Below are 11547 nucleotides of genomic sequence, written 5' to 3'. Positions count from 1 at the left end.
AAGAAAGGTTAGTCTCACCTCACTTGGTCTTCATGAAACCATGCTAGTTCTTTGTTCCCACTGCTTTTCTCACTTTGTTTCTCTAAATGTATCAATCTAAATAGATACATTTTAGACCAAAGTAAATAAAACATGAACCAAAAGCCTTCAGGGTATATTTGCTCAAATTCCTTAGCTAAGTTTGATTTCTGTTTTCATCTGAATTATTAATAACTTATTAGTATTTAATCATGTGTAGACTCTATATATGCATATATTTTGTCGTTGTTTAGTCATTTTTCAGTCATATCTGACACTTTGTTACCCCATTTGGGATTTTCTTGGCTAAAATACTGGAATGGTTTGCCATTTCCTTCTCCAGCTCATTTTATAGATGAGGAAACATGGTTTTGTGACTTGCTCAGGGTCACAAAGCTAATAAATATCTGAGGTTAGATTTTAACTCAGGAAGAATATAGGTAGATAGGGAGGTAAGTAGGTAGGAAGGTAGATAGATGATAGATATAGATAGATATGATATCCATCTATATAAATATACATCTAGCTAGAGATATGGGTATAGATATGTTATATAGAGATAGAGAGCTAAAGATAGAGGTCTAAAGCTAGAGATAGATATCTATCCCTATAATTTTACAGGACATATTAATTTTAACAAGAGTAAAAGGTAACTGTTCCGAAAATATATAGTCCTGGCTATGAACGTGAAGCCAAATATGCAGTGGATGGACCACTCTTCGAGAATAGAGCAAGGAGGAAAAAAAGTAAATAAAACATGAAGAACCTTGAGAGTGAATTTGCCCAAATTTTCTTAATATTAACTTAACATTAGCTTTATGATTTTTATCAGGATTATTTTTATAATGATATTTATTATGTAATCACTTGTAGACTATATATGTACATGTACATATATATATACCTGCATATTATATATATATATATATATATATATATATATATAAATATATATAATTTTACATTTTATAATCTAATACAGCTACAAGGGCAAGGCAACCTTCTCTATTATGTATAATTCTGGGCCAAAATTTCAAGCCAAATATAGAGTGGAGGAAGCACCCTTGGAGAACAGAGAGAGATGAAGCTACTCAAATCAACATTAATGAAAAAGATTGATGTTTCTAATCATGCCCTGGACTGACCGGTACTTGAAAAAAATTGAAGGAGGGATTAGTATGGGATGTTAGAAACTGTCATGAGACATCTGAAGTATAGGAGGGTCTCCTGTCAGCAGTTTTCATTATTCTTGATGCCATAAAATGGCACTCAAGTACATGGGCAATCCCTTCTATTCTCCCTGGCTCTCAAGAGAGAGTTTTTCACTTGCATGAGCAACTACTTTAGTACTTTCTTTTTCTGAATGGCTTTTGATGAAGTTTGAAATGGGAGGAGATAATAAAAAAGGGTGGTGGGAACATCCCAGCAGCTTACAAACCGAAAGGGAAAAAGAAAGAAAATATGAAGGATTTTATTCAGTAAAAATGTTTCACAACTGAATGTCAAGAGGGACTGAAGAGGAGGCACTAAAATGAGATATTGAGGGGGATTCAAACTCATTATTTTGCCTCAGAAAGTCAGGTTTTTGGTTGCTATGAATTATTCAGCTTCCTTCACTTCAGTATGACAACTTTCCTGCCTATCTGTCTACTTTCTCACTCACCTTTGTCTTTAATTTGCCTTCGCAGATGTATGTTCCAGGCAGAGGGTGTTGGAGAAAGGGGGTGAGGGGTCAAAAGTACTGATTGCTACCGTGCCACTAATCTTTTTGCAAGTTCCTGAACCCTCCAGCTTCCCTTCCTTAGATTGGTTATCACCATAAAAGCCTATTCACATAGCTGACAGAAGGTCAATTTCACGTGCAAGTTTCAGAAGCCTAGGAGGAAAGATGATAAACCATGTTCCCCTCAGTCTTTAAAATTTTGTTTAACTCACCTCTGTGAAACCTTTCAAGATTAGCTCTGCTGAGTGCCAGCTTCTATAATCACTTTATTAACGCTACCATTCCTTATTCTTCTCATCTCCCCACTCATTTAACACCTGCCTTATCTCTCTGTAAAGTGTTTCTCTGTGGAACTGGAGTTGCCCACATCAATCAATCAACCACAAGTGTTTTTGAGAGTCATTTGAAGTATGGAGTGAAAAGCCTTGAAATTCAGCCCTAGGAGGTAGTGTGATACTGAGGAATGAGTTCTGAACATGGAATCAGAGGACTTGAGTTCAAATCTTCCCTCTGCTGTTCGAAACCTATAAAATTAGGTATCTTTGACAGATGGTAGCCCTTATTCTTTTCAATTTGAAATACTATGATTGAATTCTGAGCTTGATCAGTCTCTATGTAATTTTGAATAGTCACTTAACTTTTCTAAATAGCATATAGCTTATCTGCAAGATGGGATAATACAGGGTGGGCCAAAAGTCACAAATATTTAATAGCTCCTTTATTTTTTGTTTTTAATTTAAAGTACCATAGCATCACATACATTATATATAGGAAATTAATTTACATGTGAAAAGTCAAATCTCATAAATGGTGAAAAATAAAGAAAAACATTTAAAAAATTATTAAAACATCAGACTTCTACATGACTTTTAGCCCAGCCTGCATTTTCACTGTTCACAAAGTTGTTTGTCAGGAGTGCATCATATAAAGTGTTTTGTAATTTGAGTTATTATTTTTGAGGCTCATTCCTGACATAAAGGGTGTGAATATATTCTAGGGGTCTCTCATTTATTTGGATTATTGCCCTCATGTAGAAATGGTTAACTCCAATACCTGACCTTCATCTAAAGGTAAATACAAATTCCTCTTATAAGCATTCTGATGCACAGCACTTCAAAACATAAATGGGTTTATTCATATAATAAAGGCAGAGATAGGAATTCCCCTCTTGAAACGATAGAATTTAAGGAATCCTCTCTCCTGATAGGGTGCCCTCTTTTCATAATTCCCATACCACTATTCTAGGTGGGGCTCCAGAAAGGGATGTGGCAAAAGTTTGAATCCCTTAGGAGGCCCAGTAAATTGAACATTGCACTTGGAATCTGGAAGACCTGAGTTCCAGTACATTCTCATATACTTAATCAGCTGTGACCTTAAACAAGTTATTTATTTGTTTTTGTTTATTTGTTTGTTTTGTGGGGCAATGAGGGTTAAGTGACTTGCCCAGGGTCACACAGCTAGTAAGTGTCAAGTGTCTGAGGCCAAATTTGAACTAGGGTCCTCCTGAATCCAGGGCTGGTGCTTTATCCACTGCGCCATCTAGCTGCCCCCTTAAACAAGTTATTTAACCTCTGTTTGCCTCAGTTTTCTCAACTGAAAAATGAGGATAATAATAATACCATCTTCCTAGGGTTGCTGTTAGGATCAAATGAGATCAAATTGATAAAATGCTTAGCACAATGCCTGACATATACTAAGTATTTGCTTCCCTATATCAGTGCTTCGCCCCTCTTTTACCAGTAGCATTTTTATTCTTGATTCTATATTGCTTTGTCTCACACTCTCCTTAATTCTTGACAAGGTTCATGGGTTCTTCCCATTAATATTAATACTCTTCCCCCAAAAGCTTTATGTACACTTTGGATTATATTTGAGGTCTTTCTTCTGCTACATTGCTTCCCTAAACTCAGTTCTCCTCTATCAAGATGCCATTGAACAATTGGACTAGAGAGGAAAGACAATGAAACCTCATCAATTGGTATCTATTGGTATCACAGATTTTTCCTATTTCTGGGACATCAAGAGTGTGCCCCCAAGGTGTTGGGGAAAATTTTTTTCTACATTTGTAATAGCTTTCAAAGTAAATATCTAATTGATACAAGTGGTTAAATGGAACTGCAATGACACTTAGCAGTGAGTGAGTACAATTGGTGATCACTCAAGCCAATGGCATCAGAGAGTAGATCCTCTAAAACACCCAGAGCAGTACTAAAATCCCAACAGGCGGGGCAGCTAGGTGGCGCAGTGGATAAAGAACTGGCCTTGGATTCAGGAGTACCTGAGTTCAAATCCGGCCTCAGACACTTGACTTACTAGCTGTGTGACCCTGGGCAAGTCACTTAACCCCCATTGCCCAGCAAAAAAAAAAAAAAATCCCAACAGGCAGTATAGTCCTCCTGCCTGTGGAACAGTGAACCAAAGCTTACTTGCTATACTTAGAAAGTATTTAAACTGTCCTGGATATTTCATTGGTTTGGGGGACTAAGAATCTAGCAATTGATATAGCCTCCTTGTCTTTGGAATAAAAAACCATCCAGGATCTGAGGGGCTGGAACTCTTCCCTCAGGCTTCATACTGAAAATCAGCAGCATGATCAGCAATGACACAAGAAAACTTTGCTGACTGAATGAACAGTATCCTCTATGAATAGCCTTTCCCTGCTCTGAATGTTCTTCCCCTGCTATGGCTAAAGAAACTTCTATTTTTAACCTATTAGGTAGGCTACAAGTGTCTCATTTCATTTCAGTCACAGACCTGAGCTGTCTTCCCAAGGGTCAAGATGTCTTCCTCTATTCTCTGTTTCTATGTGCATTTCTATAAATTGAATCATGGAATAAAGAACCATTTAATCTGAGAGAAGGAACTGCTCCCATTCAAAGCTGTTGTAGAGACACAGGAGTACTATCTTGTAGGGACATGGCACCCTATAATTGTCCTTGTTTATCACAAGGACCTAGAACACCTTCAGACCACCAAACTTCTCCATAAACAAGAGATCTACTGGGAAACTTATTTCATTAGGTTCAACTTTGACATCACATGAGTTTTCAGAAATCACATCTTGAAGGCAGTTGCTATCTCATTAAAACATGATTATGGACATCAAATTAATCAATCCCCTCTATGAGCATTCTGAAAACTGTAAATCATTGGATTGTAAGTATAGTGCTATAAGGGAACTTAGAGGTTGCTTTGTTCAATATGCCCATTTCACAGTCATAGTCATAACATGGAAGAATCAGGATTTTAATCCCCACCCTCTACCTCTACTAGATCTCAACCAGAATCAATAAAGGTAATTTACCACTGGCAGCTAAAAGATACTCAGATTCAGACTCAGTGTTCTATCTGGTACCTGTACCTAAGGTTGGCAGAGAGGAAGGTATTAGTCAATCTCTAATTGATTTTAAGACTTTCGCATCTGCCTAATCATCTCTCTGTGTGAATCAATCAAATTTTTCCCACAATACCCTAGTGGCAAATCATAGGGACTCATTTGAGACATTATATTTGATTGATCATAAACTTCTCTTAATTTTTAAAAATGTCTTTTCAATTCAAATTCTCTCTCTCTCCTTTCACTCCTTCTCCTACCCATTAAGAAGGCAAGAAGGGGCAGCTAGGTGGTATAGTGGATAGAGCACCAGCCCTGGAGTCAGGAGTATCTGAGTTAAAATCCAGCCTCAGTGCATACCCTTTGACCCAGCAATACCACTTTTGGGTCTTTTTCCCAAAGAAATCATGGAAAGGGGAAAGGGACCCACATGTACAAAAATATTTATAGCTGCTCTTTACGTGGTGGCAAGGAATTGGAAGTTGAGGGGGTGCCCATCAATTGGGGAATGGCTGGACAAGTTGTGGTATATGAATACAATTGAATACTCTTGTGCTGTAAGAAATGATGAGCAAGAGGAGTTCAGAGAAACCTGGAGGGTCTTGCGTGAGCTGATGATGAGTGAGATGAGCAGAACCAGAAGAACATTGTACACAGTATCATCAACAATGAGTGTTGATCTACTGTGATGGACTATATTCTTCTCACCAATGCAATGGCACAGAAGAGTTCCAGGGAACTTGTGATGGAAGAGGATCTCCAAATCCAAGGGAAAGAAAAAAAAAAGGACTGCGGAGTATAGAAGCTGAATGAGCCATACTATTTCTTTTGTTTTTGATGCTGTTGTTTTTTTCTATTTTGAGGATTTTCATAATTGCTCTGATTATTTCTCTTATAACATGACTAACGCAGAAATATGTTTAATGTTATTATGTGTGTGTGTGTATATATATATATATATATATATATATAACCTATATCAGATTACCTGCTGTCTAGGGGAGGGGGTAGGTAGGGGAGGGAGGGAGAAAAATCTGAAATTGTAAAGCTTGTATAAACAAAAGTTGAGAACTATCTTTACATGCAACGGAAAAAAAATAAAATACTTTATTAATTAAAAAACAAATCCAGCCTGAGACACTTGAAATTTATTAGCTGTGTGACCCTGAGCAAGTCACTTAACCCCAATTGCCTCACCAAAAAAAAAAAAAGGCAAGAAACATGATGCTCATGATACATATGAAGTCATACAAATGTATATATTAACCGTGTTTCAAAAAAGCAAGAAAAATAAAATGAAAACATTTGCTTCAATCTGCATATGGAGTTAATTATTTTTCTCTCTAGAGGTGGATAGCATTGCTCATGAACTTCTCATGGCTGCTCTTGTGATCCAGTGTCAAGGACTTAGTCATCCTGCTCAGCAAAATCCCTTCCTCTCTTGCCATCTATAGTAGCAATGCTTGACACAAACTTACTCTAAGACCATGAATAAGAACAATTAAGAATAATTAATTAAGAATAAGAATTAAGAATAAGAATCATTTTTATGATTGTAAAACATCAACTGAGATGATTTATTTCCCCCTTTATGCTGGATCATTCACTATGACTGAAGCTACTCTCTTGTTCCTATAGGAAAATTTCTGATTCCAAAGCCCATATTTTCATATTCCGTTAAGTTGTAAAAACTAGACTGTGTTGAGTTTCTGGACTTTTTATTCATCAATCAACAAGTATTTATGAAGCATCTACTATGTGCCAGGCACTGTGCTAGGCACTGAGGATGCAAATTCAGTAAATGAAACAATTCTTTCTTGCAAGAAACTTCTATTATAATGGGAGATATAAGAATGTATAGAGAACAAATAAAAGGAAGATAAATGCAATGAACTTTTTAAAAAGTAGTTTCAGAAAAGCTAAAAGCAATTGAAGGAATCAAAAAGGCTTCATGTTGATGGGTGATTAAGATGAGTCTTGAAAGGAGAGAGATTCTATGAGGCAGCAGTGAGGAAGAAGTGCATTGCAGGCAGATGAGAGAGCCAACTGAAGGTGTGGAGACACAAGATAGAGTATATGTGAGGAATAGAGATAAGGTCAGTTTGGCTAGATTGTAGGGGAGGGGTAGTGATATACAGTGAGGCTGGGAAGAGTAAAAATTATGAAAGGCTTTAAAAATTAAAGTGAATTTATATTTGATTGTAGAGACAACAGGGAGCTACTAGAGTTTATTGAGTAGGGGGCTGACTGCTCAGGGGAATGAGATGGTCAGGACAGTAATCAGACAAATCACTTTGGCAACAGTGTGGAGGATGAACTGAAGTGGAAAGAAACTTAAAGCAGGGAGAGCAATTAGGAGACTATTGCAGTAAACTAGGTGAGAGGTGATAAGGGTTGCAAATGCATAAGTAGAGAGAAGGGGTTCAGATGGAGAGGCATTTTGGAGGTAGGAATGGCAAGCATGAACTTGTCTATAGTTAATGACTAGATGAAAGAGTTGATCACCTATTTATATTGCCTTATATGAGTAACTGATTGCCATCTCACCCCTGGACATCCCTGCAGTGTAGGTGACCAGGTTTGACTATCTTCCTGAAAATTTCCTCCTCTCAGGCATCTTCAACCTACCTAAAAGCTGACAGAAAGTGTGGAAATCCTCTTTCCTCTCAGCCCATGTGGCTCACCAACTGAGGCTTCCTTATTCAAATAGTACTGACTTGTTATTCTATTTATTTCAACTCCATAAAAAAGCCTCTAAAATTTCCTTACCACTTCTAATCATAGATCATCAGGAAGAACATATAGTTCTTCCGATCTGACACAGAAACTATGAGGCTACATGCAGATTGAGTGACCTCATAAGGATATAGAGCAAAGGAGAGGATATGGCAGTGAGTTTGTAGAACTGGTAGGTTTTTTTTTCAAGAAACCAATACAATGAATTCATAGCCCTGAAGTTGGCCTTGAGGTTCAATGAGATGTTCAAAGGAGGTGGTGTGTCTGTGTGTGTGTGTGTGTGGGGGGGGATGTAAACTCACAAAGGTGCAGACTTATGAATGTAGTTGAATTTAAAGGATGGTTGGCAGACCTCTACTCATTCATGATAATATTAACATGTCAGTACTGGACAAGGATTGATAGGGGAAACAGCTGTCATTAAGTAAGAACAACAAAACAAAACAAAATTGAGGCTTTAGGAAATCAGGCTGTGAGACAAAATGACTAGGTGCCCTGAAACTCCCTATATTTGGCCTCCTAATGTGGTAGATATTTTTTTAACTGAATTTCTCTCCCTGCAAACATTTTTTTCCTATTTATCTTAGCCTTTTGGATCTCTGGGCTTTGGTGACATTCTATTACTGGCTCGGTCTGGATTTTGAACTATCCTTGTTTACAGCCTAATATTGACCCCTACCTTGTCTATTCCTATATAAAACCATCATTCTTTTGATCAAATGATTGCCAAATGACCAACGTGTGATGGCCCTACTTTGGATAGAATATGAAACACAGACTACAGTAAATTTTGTACTAATTGGACCTAGACTCTGAACCACCTTGTTCTTTGTTTCACAGAATAGTGCTTTGGCCCCTTACTCAGAGTCTGTTTCTGGCTTCACATACTATTTCTACTTGGTCTTCAATCACTCCATTAAGGAGAATGGCAGGGACATGTCTAGGCTCCCGCAAGAAAATGTGCAGCCTCGCCTTTCAGAGCTGTAGGACCCAAGGATAGTGTCTAGCAGCAAAGGGAGTGAGGTACCACTCTAATTTCCACATTCACATAGGAATTAATAGTACAGGAACCAATATAGTAGGATGCCAATGCCTTAGAAAGCTTTGTTACTGCAATTTACACATGGCCAGGTCCAGAATTATGGCCAGGGAGCTGGGGGACTTATGTTCTAGTTCTACCACTAAGGATTCCATGACCCTTAACAAAATGGTTTATGTCTCTGATCATCTGTGTATTTTTTTCCATCAATAAAATGGTGGGATAGATAGAGAAGAGTCAACAAGGATTTATTAAACACTTAGTATATGAAAGGGACTGTGCTAATTGCCAGGTATACACAGAAAGCCAAATCCATGGCCACTGCCCTCAAGCAGTTCTCATTGCAACAGGGGAGAGAATACGTACTAGAGGACCAAATATCTCATAACATAAAATAGGTTATGACCTCCTGGACTAGATAATCTCTGAGGTTCACTTCTAATATTCTATGATCCCATGCTTCTATGAAATTGACCAGACTTGTTTTTGCCTTCTATATTTGGGAGAAACAGGTGAATCACAGGGTGATTTATGAATGCAAATGCAAAAACAAAACAAATCCTCTTTGACAGAACTAAGACATATGGGTAGAAATATCATGAAGGTATAGTCTTCAACAATGGCTGGGACCTGGATAAAATAGAGAGGCTGAGCATAATGGTGATGAGGATTCTTTTCATAAACCAGTCAGTCAATTCTAAATCAGGGAAGTATTCATTATCTATCTTGTCCTAGGAGACGGGAGAATGTGGGGTTTATCCTATGAGTCAGTAAAAAGGCAAAAGGTCTTCTCCAAAATCCTTTCAATGTTTGCCTTCCTTTAATCCTCTTTCATAAGTTTTCTCTGCATTCCCCTTTCAATTCACTCCAATAGCTCTAACTCTTCTACCTCCGTTTAAGTCCATGGAGATGAGTTTATCTTTTTTTTTTCTTTTGGGGTCTGGAAACTCCAGATATTACTCCATAAATAGAGGACTAAAGAACAAGGTCTGGGTAGGGAAGAGGAAAGAGAGGGAAGGGAAAAAGGAAGATGAACTATATATGTAACCTGTATTCCTTGCTCAGTCAGGAACAAAGATCATGGATGTAGCCTTTCATATTTATATTTAACAATGCTTGGCATTTATCTGTACACACTCCTCAGACAATGGAGGTCAGGGTGCACATAAGATCAGACCTCCTTTTGCTGACATGTGCTGTTGATTCCATTATCTCTGACTTGTGAATTTTCCTTACTCTGAACCATTTCTTCTTGATACCTTCTCTTTTCTACCTTCTCTAAATTCAAAACCAGACAGTCTCTGGTCTGCTAAGACATATGTTCATCTCCTTGATCTTTTCATTTGATTCTTCTCTGAAAGAAGTTTGTTACCCTTCACTTTACAGTTCTTCCCACAATTATTTATCCACTGGTGTGGGAATGACATAAAGTTTTTTCTTTCTTCAAGCATATTCTAGCCCTGCATCTTACTAAATAATTTTAATTGTTGTGTATGTCACAACATAATATAATCATTGTAGGAGAGTAAGAGGAGTTAAGTTTGCAGAGAGGATGTAATTCCAGGCTAAAGAGAATGAATTTTAACTCTTAGGGAATAGGGGCCATTTTTTCCCTTTTATCTTCATTTCTGTTCTATTTTTTTTAGTGAGGCAATTGGGGTTAAGTGACTTGCCCAGGGTCACGCAGCTAGTAAGTGTTAAGTGTCTGAGGCCGGATTTGAACTCAGGTACTCCTGAATCTAGGGCTTTTGCTCTATCCCCTGCACTACCTAGCTGCCCTTTTTTCTTTTTTCCTTTCCTTTCCTTTCCTTTCCTTTCCTTTCCTTTCCTTTCCTTTCCTTTCCTTTCCTTTCCTTTCCTTTCCTTTCCTTTCCTTTCCTTTCCTTTCTTTCCTTTCCTTTCCTTTCCTTTCCTTTCCTTTCCTTTCCTTTCCTTTCCTTTCCTTTCCTTTCCTTTCCTTTCCTTTCCTTTCCTTTCCTTTCCTGTCCTTTCCTTTCATGTCCTTTTTTTTCTTCTCTGATTTTTAACAGAGGAGATGCATTATGGAAATATTTTAATAAGATTTATCTTATGTGGATATGTTATTCTTTGGGGGGGGGTGAAGGAGGTGTTTGGGACAGGGAGAGAAATGAGGAAGTCAATGTAATAATTCAATCCTGAAGTGATAAGGTTTGGATTAAAGTAGAAAGAGACTGGAAAGGAATTGACATTAGAAATATTACAGAACAAGAATTAAGAGAACTTGGTGATTTTTCAATATTAGAGGATATAACAAGAGGCATTTTCCAGAGAACAACTATTAGAACTTTATTTTCTTTGTCTTTTTTTAGAGGGAGTAAAAAGTGTTGTGGAAGAAGTAACAAATTAAAAATAAACATAAAAAGTCTTTTGTGTTATTCCCCTAAATATGCTAAAAAAAGATTGAAAATATGTCAGAGGGGGTGGTAATCAGAAACAACAATAACTGACCACTAAAGGAAGAGATCAAACTACATTTAAATGTGCACTCAGGTTTGAGGTTTAAGAATTGTTCAGTCTCAGAAATGCCTTTTGAGACAAGAACAAAGCCTTATAGTTCCAGAATGAGAGAGTGTGAAGTGGCTTTTATCCTTAATGATTTTGTAACTGATGAGAAGCTGTTTTAGTGGTCTGAAGAAAAGCTTTCCCCTCACAACTTAGAGTTATCAGATTAACCCT

Source organism: Dromiciops gliroides, chromosome 1 (genome assembly GCF_019393635.1).
Source record: "Dromiciops gliroides isolate mDroGli1 chromosome 1, mDroGli1.pri, whole genome shotgun sequence".
Taxonomy (NCBI): domain Eukaryota; kingdom Metazoa; phylum Chordata; class Mammalia; order Microbiotheria; family Microbiotheriidae; genus Dromiciops; species Dromiciops gliroides.
Note: the sequence above shows the minus strand (reverse complement) of the source record.